The sequence below is a fragment of the Miniopterus natalensis genome, chromosome 9 (assembly GCF_054644295.1).
Source record: "Miniopterus natalensis isolate mMinNat1 chromosome 9, mMinNat1.hap1, whole genome shotgun sequence".
NCBI lineage: Eukaryota > Metazoa > Chordata > Mammalia > Chiroptera > Miniopteridae > Miniopterus > Miniopterus natalensis.
The window spans coordinates 40,733,386-40,747,847 of record NC_142089.1 but is presented as its reverse complement, the minus strand read 5'-3'; the positions used below and the strand labels follow the sequence as shown (position 1 = coordinate 40,747,847).

The 14,462-nt window shown below is 39.5% G+C and overlaps 1 protein-coding gene and 1 pseudogene across 1 annotated transcript in view; one reads left to right on the top strand and one right to left on the bottom strand.

Annotated features, from left to right (window-relative positions):
- Positions 1 to 14,462, bottom strand: part of SGIP1 (SH3GL interacting endocytic adaptor 1) — a 167,034-nt gene that overhangs the window by 138,950 nt on the left and 13,622 nt on the right. The gene's annotated exons all lie outside the window — the stretch shown is intronic.
- On the top strand, positions 464 to 5,191 carry LOC107533513 (THO complex subunit 2 pseudogene; annotated as a pseudogene).

Below are 14,462 nucleotides of genomic sequence, written 5' to 3'. Positions count from 1 at the left end.
GATTCCTATCCACACCTCAGGAAACCTAGGAGTTACTCCTTGCGGTGAGTCTAAAAATGCATGCATTTATAAATCCTGGAAACCTGAATGTTAAACCTGTAAACTTGAAGATGCTATTGTAATTGCCCTAGGTCGAGCATGGACTCAGAAACCTAATTTAACCAAGCTGATGTTTGCGTAAACAACCGGCGTGCACGAGCAAAAACTAGGCTTTTCTGAGGAGAAACTTTTCAAGTAGAGCGAGCGAACGTTAAGCTTGAAACACCAAGAGGAAGACACTTTAAAACATCTTGCGCTACAGATCGTCTGAATCCATGACAGACGCACTCACCCTTTAAAAACCGCCGTCCGGGGAGAAGGCTGTGGGGCCGGAAACCGTGGGGCCGGAAATCGAAAAGCGAACTCCCCGTTCCCAGCATTCCTAGTGGGCGGTGCTTCCCTTTGACCCCTCGCGGACGTGCTACACATCCGGGCTTCTGTTACTAAGGAGGGGAAGATGGAGGCCGCGGCGGTGTTGGTCCCGGTGGAGTGGATAAAGAACTGGGAGAAATCAGGTAGAGGTGACTTTTTGGACTTATGTTGGCTTCTCAGTGAAAATAAAAACCTTGGCAGTTCGACTTACAGAGATTTCCAGCAAGCTCTCTATGAGTTATCGTACCATGTCATTAAAGGAAATCTGAAGCCCGAACTAGCTTCTAATGTTCTTAATGACATCAGTGAATTTCGTGAGGAAATGCCCTCCATTCTTGCTGATGTATTCTGCATGCTAGATATTGAGACAAACAGTTTAGAAGAAAAAAGCAAGAGAGACTGTTTTACGCAGTTGGTATTGGCGTGTTTGTATTTCGTTTCGGACACGATTCTAAAGGAACGCCTGGATCCAGAAACACTGGAATCATTAGGACTTATCAAACAATCACAGCAATTCAATCAAAGGTCAGTTAAAATCAAGACAAAACTCTTTTATAAGCAGCAAAAGTTCAATTTGTTAAGAGAAGAGAATGAAGGTTATGCCAAGCTGATTGCCGAATTGGGGCAAGATTTATCGGGAAATATTACTAGTGACTTAATCTTAGAAAATATCAAATCTTTAATAGGATGCTTTAATCTGGATCCCAATAGAGTTTTGGATGTCATTTTAGAAGTGTTTGAATGCAGACCAGAACATGATGACTTCTTTATATCTTTATTAGAATCCTACATGAGTATGTGTGAACCACAAACACTGTGCCATATTCTTGGGTTCAAATTCAAATTTTACCAGGAGCCAAATGGAGAGACTCCTTCATCTTTATACAGAGTTGCAGCCGTGCTTCTACAAGTTAATCTTATTGATTTAGATGATCTTTATGTACATCTCCTTCCAGCTGATAATTGCATTATGGATGAACATAAACGAGAAATGGTGGAAGCTAAGGAAATTGTTAGAAAACTTACGATGGTTGTATTGTCTTCTGAAAAAACTGATAAGCAAGAGAAAGAAAAGGAAAAAGAGGAGGAGAAGGTAGAAAAGCCACCTGACAACCAAAAACTTGGTTTGTTAGAAGCTTTATTAAAGATTGGTGATTGGCAGCATGCACAGAACATTATGGAACAGATGCCTCCATACTATGCTGCTTCACATAAGCTAATAGCTCTTGCTATTTGCAAGCTCATTCACATAACTATTGAGCCTCTCTACCGACGAGTTGGCGTTCCTAAAGGTGCTAAAGGCTCACCTGTTAATGCTCTGCAAAATAAGAGAGCACCAAAACAAGCAGAGAGCTTTGAGGATTTAAGGACAGATGTCTTCAATATGTTCTGTTACCTTGGTCCCCACCTTTCTCACGATCCCATTTTATTTGCAAAAGTGGTACGCATAGGCAAGTCATTTATGAAGGAGTTTCAGTCTGAGGGAAGCAAACAAGACGATAAAGAGAAAACGGAAGTTATCCTTGGCTGTTTGCTAAGCATTACTGACCAGGTACTACTTCCATCTCTTTCTTTGATGGACTGCAATGCTTGTATGTCTGAGGAACTATGGGGAATGTTTAAAACATTTCCATATCAGCATAGATATCGTCTGTATGGCCAGTGGAAGAATGCAACTTACAACAGTCACCCACTTTTAGTAAAAGTTAAAGCTCAAACAATAGACAAAGTTAAGTATATCATGAAGCGTCTAACCAAGGAAAATGTGAAGCCTTCTGGAAGGCAAATTGGTAAGTTGAGCCACAGCAATCCAACCATTTTGTTTGATTATATCTTGTCACAAATACAGAAGTATGATAACTTAATAACACCTGTAGTAGATTCACTGAAGTACCTCACTTCATTGAATTATGATATCTTGGCTTATTGTATCATTGAAGCATTAGCTAATCCAGAAAAGGAGAGAATGAAACATGATGATACAACCATTTCTGGCTGGCTTCAAAGTCTTGCTAGTTTCTGTGGTGCAGTTTTTCGTAAATATCCAATTGATCTTGCTGGTCTTCTTCAATATGTGGCTAATCAGCTAAAGGCAGGAAGAAGTTTTGACCTGCTAATATTGAAAGAAGTGGTACAAAAAATGGCAGGGATAGAAATTACAGAGGAAATGACAATGGAGCAGCTAGAGGCCATGACTGGTGGAGAACAACTAAAAGCTGAGGGTGGTTATTTTGGCCAGATCAGAAATACTAAAAAATCCTCCCAGAGATTAAAAGATGCACTATTGGACTATGATCTTGCTCTTCCCCTCTGTTTGATTATGGCTCAGCAGAGAAATGGAGTGATCTTTCAAGAAGGTGGAGAGAAACATTTGAAACTTGTGGGAAAGCTCTATGATCAGTGTCATGATACACTGGTACAGTTTGGTGGATTTTTAGCATCTAATCTAAGCACAGAAGATTATATAAAGCGAGTACCTTCCATTGATGTGCTCTGTAACGAATTTCATATACCCCATGATGCAGCATTTTTCCTGTCTAGGCCAATGTATGCACACCATATTTCATCCAAGTATGATGAACTTAAAAAATCAGACAAGGGAAGTAAACAGCAACATAAAGTTCACAAGTACATTACATCATGTGAAATGGTGATGGCCCCTGTCCATGAAGCAGTGGTCTCCCTACATGTTTCCAAAGTCTGGGAAGACATCAGCCCGCGATTCTATGCCACATTCTGGTCATTGACAATGTATGACCTTGCAGTTCCACACACCAGCTATGAACGGGAAGTCAGTAAACTTAAAGTCCAGATGAAAGCAATTGATGACAATCAAGAAATGCCTCCAAATAAAAAGAAAAAAGAGAAGGAACGCTGTACTGCCCTTCAGGACAAGCTTCTTGAAGAAGAAAAGAAACAGATGGAACATGTACAGCGGGTTCTACAGAGACTGAAACTGGAAAAGGACAACTGGCTTTTAGCAAAATCTACCAAAAATGAAACAATCACAAAATTTTTACAGCTGTGTATATTTCCTCGCTGTATTTTTTCAGCAATTGATGCTATTTACTGTGCTCGTTTTGTTGAATTGGTACATCAACAGAAAACTACCAATTTTTCCACACTTCTTTGCTATGATCGAGTTTTCTCTGACATAATTTTCACAGTTGCAAGCTGTACTGAAAATGAAGCCAGTCGATATGGGAGATTTCTTTGCTGCATGTTAGAGACTGTGACCAGGTGGCACAGTGATAGAGCCACATATGAAAAGGAATGTGGAAATTATCCAGGATTCCTTACTATATTACGGGCAACTGGATTTGATGGTGGAAATAAAGCTGATCAGCTAGACTATGAAAATTTTCGACATGTTGTACATAAATGGCATTACAAACTAACCAAAGCATCGGTACACTGCCTTGAAACAGGTGAATATATTCACATTAGGAATATCTTGATTGTGCTAACAAAAATACTTCCTTGGTACCCAAAAGTTTTGAATCTGGGTCAGGCTTTGGAAAGAAGAGTGCATAAAATCTGCCAAGAAGAAAAAGAGAAGAGGCCTGATCTATATGCATTAGCTATGGGCTACTCTGGGCAGTTGAAAAGTAGAAAGTCACACATGATACCTGAAAATGAGTTTCATCACAAAGATCCCACTCCGAGGAATGCAGTTGCCAATGTACAAAATGGGCCTGGTGGTGGGTCTTCTTCATCATCCATAGGAAGTGCATCTAAATCTCATGAAAACAGTGCTGAGGAGAATGATAAATCAAGGGAGAGATCTCAGTGTGGTGTAAAAACTGTTACTAAAGCTTCTAGTGCTACACTGAAAGGCAATTCAAGCAATGGAAATAGTGGCTCTAATAGCAAAACCATTAAAGAAAATGACAAAGAAAAAGGGAAAGAGAAAGAAAAAGAGAAAAGAGAAAAGACTCTGGCTACTACTCCAGAGGCCAGGGTACTTGGTAAAGATGGTAAAGAAAAACCAAAGGAAGAGCGGCCAAGTAAAGATGAAAAAGCAAGAGAGACAAAGGAAAGAACACCTAAGTCCAACAAAGAGAAAGAAAAATTCAAAAAGGAAGAAAAAGCCAAAGATGAGAAATTCAAGACCACTGTCCCCAATGCAGACTCAAAATCGACGCAAGAAAAGGAAATAGAGAAGGAGCTATTCAGAGAGAGAGATGTAGCAAAGGAAATAAAAGCAAAGGAAAATGTTAAAGGTGGAGAAAAAAGGCCAATTTCTGCGTCCTTGAAGCCACCTCTTCCCCGATCAGATACTACTGAGCCTGAAAAGGAACAAAAACGCCGTAAAATTGATGTCCACCCTTCTCCATCGCATTCCTCAACAGGAAAGGACAGTCTCACCGAACTCAAGGAGTCTTCAGCAAAGCTCTACCTTAATCATACTCCTTCACCAGTGACCAAGAGTAAGGAGAGAGAAGCGGACAAGAAAGATTTGGACAAATCAAGGGAAAGATCCAGAGAAAGAGAGAAAAAAGATGAAAAGGACAGGAAAGAGCGGAAAAGGCATCACTCAAACAATGACCGTGAGGTGCTACCGGACTTAACCAAGAGGCGAAAAGAGGAAAACGGAACAATGGTGGTTTCAAAACACAAAAGTGAAAGTCCATGTGATTCTCCTTATTCGAATGAGAAAGACAAGGAAAAAAATAAGTCAAAATCTTCAGGCAAAGAAAAAGGCAGTGATTCACTTAAATCTGAAAAGATGGATAAAATCTCCAGTGGCAAAAAGGGTATGTACAGACCCCTAAGCTGAAGGTCTCCCAGAGGGGATGCCAAAGCTCCATGTGTCACTCTCAGAATGGTATCTCCCATAATTAAGAGCTTCTGGTGCTGTCCATTTAAGGGGAATCTGCTTTAAGTCAGAAGATAAATACAAACCACCATTCCTCTTGACAAGACATTCCAAAGTCACTGATTTTCAGAACTTATTTTGACCTCCAGACAGTTCCTTACAGCAAGGTCCCTGTGTATACAATTTTTACTCAAGATTTGCCATCCAAAAGCAGCATCTAATGAAAATTTCACTAACTGTTTTAGTTCATCCTTCTCAGAAAGGAGAGGAAATCGCCTCCTGGAACCAGTTCCTTAATGATGTAAATAGACTGCATTTATGTGTGAACTCCTATAAGTTTGATATTATTGGGATGATTGGTTGTATTGCTTGAGAATTTTGGCTTGTTGTAAAATTTTTAATTTCAGTTGCTGGGAAAGATCATTTTTACATGTTGTAACAGCAATAGCAGTTTTATCCTTTCATATGCCCTTAAATATGTTACCAAATTTTCCCTTGCTTAGTAATTCTCCTGTTGTGACATCTTCATGATTGAGAATGTATTTCTTATTCTAGTTATGGCCATACTGATACCATGATACTCTTGATTAGAACATTGACGACTTTTGCCATTTAAAAAATTGAGGTAAAATTCATAGAACATAAAACTTGCCATTTTAAAATGTTTTAAAAGTATATTCAATATGTTGTATAGCCATCACCACTAATTCCAGAGCATTTCCATCACCCCAAAGAGTCCCCACACCTGTTAGCAATCACCCCAAATTCTTCCCTTTCCCCAGCCCCTGGAAACAATTAATGTACTTTCTATTTCTATAGATTTGTGTGTTTTGAACATTTTATAAACATAGAATCATGCAACATGTGACCTTTTGTGTCTGGCTTCTTTTACATAGCATTGTGTTTTCAAGGTTCATCCATGATATAGCATATACCAGAACTTCATTTCTTTTTATAACTGAATAATATTCCATTGCATAAATGTGTACCATTTTTTGTTTATCCATTCATCAATTATGGACAGGAACAATTTAAGTGTTAAAATTTTAAGTTCAACGTTAGTGTATCCACAATTATAATTATGATGATATCAAGATTATAATACATATGGTGTGAACAAAATGCTGTATAGAAATGATATGTAAATTATTTGTCAGCATTTCCTGCAAGTGTGATTATTTTCTAAGGCACTTCTAGCTCTGATTTTATGAAATATATGAATATTATTAGTATTTTCATCTATAAAGTTTAATGCATTAAGCATTATTTTTAAAATGAATGAGAAAAATGGTAGGCAGATAAATTATTCGCCACATGTTGTAATGATCATATTTTGAATTTCAGAATGCAGCATTTGAAAAAAGTCAATACATACAGGGAAGAAAATGAGTATAACTAAGTATATTTTCAATGCAATTTTTACAATTTAGCAGACATTGCATCTTAATATAAGTCACTATTAAAATCATGCCCTTGTGGAAAACAATAACACTTTCTGATCTGCACACTCATTTGAACAGGGTCGAGTTGGCAGCAGAAGTAGGGCATCTTGCACAAATCATCCTGACTGGTAGGGGAGGGGGAGTTCTGGAGCCTTGGTTTTAAAGGGTACCACTAACACATATCGAATGCCATGCTTTGCAAGGAAGCTGGGCACACAGTCTGCCTTCATCTCCATTGCAAGCTTGGAAGCAAGCCTGTCTATGCTTTTGTGAATCTGAACCTACATCAGGTTGAGCCAACTCAATCAATGGGGAAATACAAATGCCTACTTCATTTTTATTCAGCTGCTCAGAGGCTTGCAGTGCAGTTTCCTAGGACAGCATGCCAGAGAAGCTCCAGGAAGTAGAGCTTCCTTAAAGAAGGCACATGCTGCCATTAGCCATGTGGCATTTCAGAGGGCCAGAGAAGACCCTTCAAAGGAAAACAAAACAGCTCCAGCTAGGGCAAGGTTGTTATCATTTCACACCAAAACACAAGAGTACAGCTATTTTATAAACAGCTAGGAGAGCATTTTACTGAAGATTATAAATAAACAGCAGAATCTAAAGGGCTATCCATTTACTAATAAGAATATATTGTGCTCCACTGACTGTAGAGTCTGACTTAGGAGGTTGGGGTTTTTTTCATTCTTGGGGTTAGTCTGGTGATATAGTCAATACTTTCCTGGTTTGCAGTGGTGTGAGAGATAGCATTGTATAATGCTGATGACTGCACATTCCTCAGCCAGAATGTCTGGGTTTGAATCCTGGTTTAACCATGATATAACTTTCTTATCTTGGGCAAGTTACTTAACCTCTCTGAATCTTGGGTTTCACATCAGTAAAATGGGGATAATATAACAGCCATCTCACAATGCTGTTGTAATGGTTCAGTGAGTAAGTATTGATAGAGCATGTGGAACAGGGCCTAACACAGAAAGAACTTCCTCCTCCTCCAAGTCTGTAAGAGAAATGGCCAGGGCTTGGATTTGGTCAGTTTAAACCCTTCTTTGATTTCATCTAATTCTTCCTTAAGTGTATGAAAATAAAGCAACTCTCTGGCACCGTAAGGCCACAGAGCTGCTAAATTGGTGCCGCTGGGATTTAAAGAATTTTGATATGCATGTAGGATGAAAAGTAGTCAAGGATACCTTTGTGGGAGTCAGACATTAATTCAACAAATATTTACTAAGTGCTCATTATGTGCCTGGCGTTTTGCTCATGCTCAGCGTATTTGCTTCTTGATGAACAACAGGGACAGGGCTCCTTCTTTGTACATGGAATGGACCTTGAAGGACTTGGAAGAGTTCTATGAAGAGAGTTGCAAAAAACAGCCCTGGCAAAGGTTCAGAGATAAGATAAAGATGGTGGACAGAGGAGAACAGAGAGTTTATTTGGGGCATTTCTGCTTGTGGAAGCCTAAAGAACTTGATACCACAAGTGTTAGAGAAGAAATAATGGAGGCTTTGGACAAGAGCAAGGAGTGAGCAAATATATACATATATATTTTTTCCTGGAGGGAAATTGGGTGGATCCTGGGAGTATGGACAATTTGAAATTTATTTCAGGATTCCAGGATTGAAATGGGGTCCAGATTTACAGTGGTGGGTGAGAGAAAGAGGAAGAGAATACAGAGAGGTATTATGAAGAGAGAACTGATAGTACTTAGTGATTGAACCTACGAGATAAAAGAGAGGAATAAAAGATGATGTCATGTTCTCCTAACCAGTTAAAGCATTAATGTGTCTCAAGAAATAGAATCTGTGAGATTACTCAGTTTAAAGATAATCAACTTTATAGATTGATTTTATTGATAAATCGGGTCTTAACAAAACAGCACACTGAAAATTATTAGCAAAGCTGGAATGAAATTTCCAATCCGGTGTTTCTACTGCTACACCAAGGGAAATGTCATGGTAGCTCATAAAAAATACAGGCAGACTCAAATTTGAATTTTCTACACAAGCTATGGAACCTTGTTCTGTCTGAGCCTTGGAGCATGTACCTAATCTCATAAAACTATAAAGAACAAGACAAAAGATACTTAATTCCGTAGAGTTCAATGGTGGTTGGGTTTTCTCTCTTCTATAGTTGACTGCAACCTTGTTTAGACTCTCAGGAGCACCTTTTCTTCTGAAATTGTATAAAACTGTGGATCAAGGCAACACACATTCAGTAACTACTAGGAGAGAATTCTTGAAACTCTACTGGATTCCTAAGAGGATTTGTTTACTGGTAATGGAGCAAAGTGTGTTTGGTAGGTACAAGAACAGGATGAGAGCTATATAATGTGATTCAGAGACAACTGCAGCATAAACCAAGCAGCAGTGAGCAAATGAAGCCTGTCGTACACATTCAGATGGACACTCAGTGCTTCTAAACTCAGACGCTAACCCAGAGTGCCAGAATGTCAGGGCGACATCATCCTGCCGAACCCTATCATTTTACAGATGAGGGAACTGAGGCCAGAAGAGGGTGGTATAGGAAGGGGGTGTATGCCAAAGTGAAGGGAATAGGACCGTGATGTGGTTAAGAGCACAGATGGGAGATTCGGGTAGACCTTAGTCAAATCACTTAACTCTCTTGGCCTCACTGCTGATAACCTCATTTTTACAATAGAAAAAAAATAATACCATCTGTATGAGGAGGCTGTGAGCAGCAGATGAAATGCTTCATGAAAAATACTGCACACAGCCGGCTCTGAGGGTCATTTTGAATTCTTTATACTAACCCCTCCCCACTTGCACGCAAAATGATCATATATGCTCTGAAGCATGACTTTTGTGAGGCAAGTGCACTGAAAGCCATTGTCCCCTCAGCTTTCTGCCCAGTCCCCTAAGACCACAAGACCCAGGTTAACCATGACCCTAACGTGAAGCTATTGCCAACACCCCCCTGCATTATAAATATCGGTGGCAGGGATTTGGTGAGGGAATTGCAAGAGTTAAGAGAAAAACAAAACTTGGCTGATGTTTTGGTCTCTGAGGTCCCAGTGGCAGTCGGCCAACATGCTTTGTTGTGGCCAAGGGGAACTAAAGGAATGGCAAGCACCTTAAAGGGAGAGCTTGTTTTGTTTTCTTCCTGGGGGAAGGGTTTTCCATATAATGGTTGAAGTCATTTCTGTCAGCACCAAATGATGGGATTTCTGATATAAATTACCTGCCATAATGCAAATATAGAACAAAACTGATTAAGTGAGCAATTACTCTGTCCCAGGCACTAAGCTAAGCACTTTAGATGTGTTAGCTCATTTATTCCTCATAATAACCCTATGAGATAGGTATTAGTATAATAATATTGATTTTAAAGTTGAGAAATTTTAAAACAGAAAAGAGAGGCATACAGAGGAGAAGTGAATTACCTGAAATTGCACAGCTAGTAATCGAAGGAGCCAGGATTTGGCCCAAGTGGCCTAGCTCAAAAGGCTGCTTACTCATCTTAGCAATGCTGTTTTATAGCCAACTAAACCCGACTACACGAGGCGGACAGGAGGGCAGAGACCACAGAACAACAACATAGGAAGCGGCAGGACCATGCAAAACAGGCAGGGGAACGTGAGAAGAAAGGAGGGAAGGGAGAAGAGGGAGCAGTGTAACAGTGGGAGACAGTACACAGCGCAGAGGAGGGAGTAGAGGAACCACGCCAGCAGAGCCTGGAGATTGTGTTGCTAAATGAATCTGCCCAAGTCAGTAAAGACTTTAAAATGCACAGCTAGTAATACAAGCACAGTCAAGAGCTCAGCTGGGGTGATGAGAGGGGATAGAGGTCCCATATGAAATCTTTGACTGTTCTTAACAATGGACAAGAGCCTCACCATCCCAGCTCCCTCAGACAAGCCCAAGACGGTGGGTGGCAGTCCTTAAACACAGTGATTCAGAGATACAGATTAAGGGACTTAGTGGTTCCCTCTTGTTCTGCCACTTCCTAGCTGTTCATGAGACCTTGGGCCTTTTTTCTCATTTATCCAATGGAATTGAGAATAACCCCGTAGGGTTATGGTGAGATAAAGGTGATAGGCCAGTTATATAGACCTTCACTCAAAGTCTGGAACATGGGTAAAATATACATAATAGCAATAATGACAATAATCACTACCAACCTTGGGTGACTGGGACCCACCTTTCTATGAGTTAATTACATGTTCAGAGAACATACAGAGTCTTGGGCTTTTGCACACTTTGGGGGCATGTGCCTCACACACAGAGTTAATCTATACTGCTGTTTTTCCAGCTATGACTAAAGAACTTGTGATGAGAAAAAGAAATACAATGTGCAGGAAAAAGGCAATACCTAAGCGCTGTATTTGTATTTACTGCAGAGTAAATAGCATAAATGCTCTATGTCAGGTTTATAAATAATCTTGGAGAGGAGCTGCATATTTTTACACATTTCTAAAATACACATTTTATTATAGTTATTGAGGACTGAGCATCTGGTAAAAATACTAAATTAAAATCAGTGGTTAAGCCTTAACTATAATGAAGCTATTAATATGGAATTGGGAACTATAACCCTTGCCAAAGCAGAATAACTTCATTTCTCATATTAAACAAAAGTCAACTGATGATTGAATTGTCCCTGAAATGCTATAAAATAAAAGTTCTATTATACTTAAACTAGGAAATGTGTCCAATAGATTGTTGAGCAAACAGGGGAAATAGATTTCTCATTCTAGTATAGAAGACATTGTAAATTTCTCTGAAACATCCAAGGTAGTTTATTAGTTTGCTTTAACATACAGTGCCCACAGAGACCTCTAAAGTAAAATGTAAGAAATTGAAAACTAATCTAATTAAAAAAAATCAGAACAAAGACATTCTGGAGAATAGTTTTGTTACCTCTATAATCATCTACTCACTTTTTTATTAGACAGAAATTTTTATGTGAGGTATTATAGATGTTTCGTGATATTACAGGAACTGGACAGGAGTCTTCTCAAATCTAATTTTTATCTGGTGAGAAGAATTAGGTGAGTATATTATAATCATATTACTTATTATTAACTAATAAATGTGGTACAAATGATACCACTGTGTTTCCCCTTATGTGGGAATATATTAAATATAATTTCTTAAAGATAACAACTGACAGGCAATATTACTTCATGATTTACAACGTTAAGTTTAGGAGTCAGATCAGGTTCAAGACCTAAACATTTGGAGGAGTCATGAGCTCTCTGACCTCAATTTTCTCATCTCTATAAGGGGGTAATTATCATAATATCAACCTCATAGTCTTGTTGTGTAGGTTAAATGAGTTAAATGCTTATAGATAATTTAAGAATAGTTTCTGGCACAAAGCAGGGACTCAGGAAATGGTATCTATTTTTATGTTACTAAATCTAAACTCTACTTCAATATTTCCTCCTCTTGGTAGGGAGGGAGTGATGGTTATAGCTGTACCTACTTGTTAGAAGTTATGGAGCCTTTCAGGGATAATGTTATTCTTAGCCTTCCCTATTATGCACTATCTGGAGATCCAGGGCGGTTCTGGGCAGTTTTCTTTTAGTACGTTATAGGGCAGCTATATTTTAGTGAGGCTTAACTAGAGGATAGGAAGAAAAGGAAGAACTAAAGTCAGTTACGAGCAAGTCTAGTGGAAGAGATGACTCAGAGGTTCTGGCCATAAAGAGGTATTCCTTTCACCAATCAGCTGCACAGATAAAGGAAGGTACTGTACATGTACTTACAGTTTCATAATTTAAAAATTGTATTTCCACAGGCTTTGATATGGGGAAATGGAAAAGTCTGAGGGTTAGTTTTATGATCTAGGCTCAGGTCAGTAGTGAATAAGAAAAACTTTCTGGTGAACAATGGGAAGAATTAACCCTCAGGTTCATAACTCAGCCAGCACAGATGCTTAGAGTGCAGAGCAGGTGCAGCAAGCAGTAGGCTCTTCAGAAGGGCTTAAATAGAGAGGGGGGCACTTTTCTGTTCTTTCAGAAAATGTCCTAAAAGATTCCTCCTTCCCTCTGGAACAGCATAGCAACGAGGCAGTTGCCATGTTGAGATCTGGCTAACATTCATTTAGGAGATAGAGCAATACGATCAGAAGCCTTCTAAGGAATCTGCGAGAGTCCAGGCATGGATGGAACCCAAAATATGAGTGGCTAGCCCCAGAAACTGCTCAGGTACCAGGTCAGAAACTAGGTGAGCTGCCAGCAGCCAGGCAGCACAGATGCAGAGCAGCTCTAGGCAAATAACCAAGAGCACAGTCAGTAGACATTTGTGGAGCACCATGTGACATGTTCTGGAGAGCTCACTGAAGCGAGGATGTATACAGGCATGGGGTGTGTGTAATATTAACAACGACAACAGCAATCAAAATAACTATAGCAACGGCTATGATCAATTGAATACAAAGGTCACAGGAAATACGTTAAAAGCACTGTGACCTGTAACACTTGCAACAATTTTGACTCACCCTCTCCTATCAGGTTAGGTCCCATATTTTAAAAAGCTCTTTGAGAATCCCATTCAGTGCTTCCTTCACAGCATGTTGGTCACTTATAGTCATTTCATTATCCATATTAATTTACTGTAAGCTCCGCAAGGCCTGGGTTCATGATGTTTGCTCATCATATATATCTAGTGCTTAGTACAATGTTTGCAGCCTCAATAAATACTTGCTGACAATTTTGTGAATTTGTGATAGATTAAAATGCTAAGAACGAACAAACAAAAAAGCCTGAAGCTCAGGCCTGCCCAAAGGAACAGAGCCAGTAAGTTATAGGTATGATTTTAATCCAATTTGTTTTGACTTTCAAGCCTGTTCACGTACCTTCTGTATCAAAGCAGTAATTAGATAAGAAAACCAGAGTCTTTAGTATAAAGGAGGCTGGAACAGGAATAAGTCCCACCTCCAGGAAGCCTCATATATTTTCCTCTGGGTTACAAACACATTTTAGAGCACAGACACTTTCCGCACCTGCAGCGTAGCTAGAGTTGGAGGACTGCACAGGTAAATCTTGTTTAAGGAGACAGTAGGGATCTCTGTCAATGAACTCCAGAGAGGACACGAGGGTTTAATGGAAACATTTGGGGAGAAAAATGGAACATAGGGAGGTCAGACTGTCAACAGCAAGATCTCGTAAGTGTTTCTATCTTTCTGATCTGGACTAGAGAGAAAGAGCCTCAGTGATGAGAGCAAACCTAATAAACTGATTCAGTATCAAAATGACTATCAAAGAATTGAAGTGCTTCAAAGCCATTTAAAGACAAGTACATAAAAACACACACCACATAATATACTTGGATCTCTAACATTTTCATTTTTTTTCACCTGTCAGCATGCCTCAGAAGAAATGTAATACCAAAACCATTTGGGTTAGAAAAAGAGTTTATTCAATAGCTGAGTTAAACCTTTACTTTGAGCCCTCAGACCTCAGCAGTGATGGTGCCGAGTAGTTTTGGGAAGGACACCACAACCCTTTCCACCCTCTCTTCTCTCAAAAAAAACCCAACAACAACAAAAAACAACAAAAACCCAGAATATAGCTACTCAACTATATCTACTCAAGTCCATGTCCATCCCACATCCAAAGTAATTGTCTGAAGAGGCAAATGGAAGCATGACCTTCTCCTTAAACCCATCCAGTGGCCCTCCGTTGCCTTGGGGTATATTCCAGACTCGTCTCCATGTCGCACAAAGCCCTGCCTGGCCTGACTCTAGCCTTCCTTCTCTCTGTCTCCTTTCCCCTCTTTCACTGATCTGTAGCCACACTGGTTTCCTTTTGTTCCTTGAGTTCACCA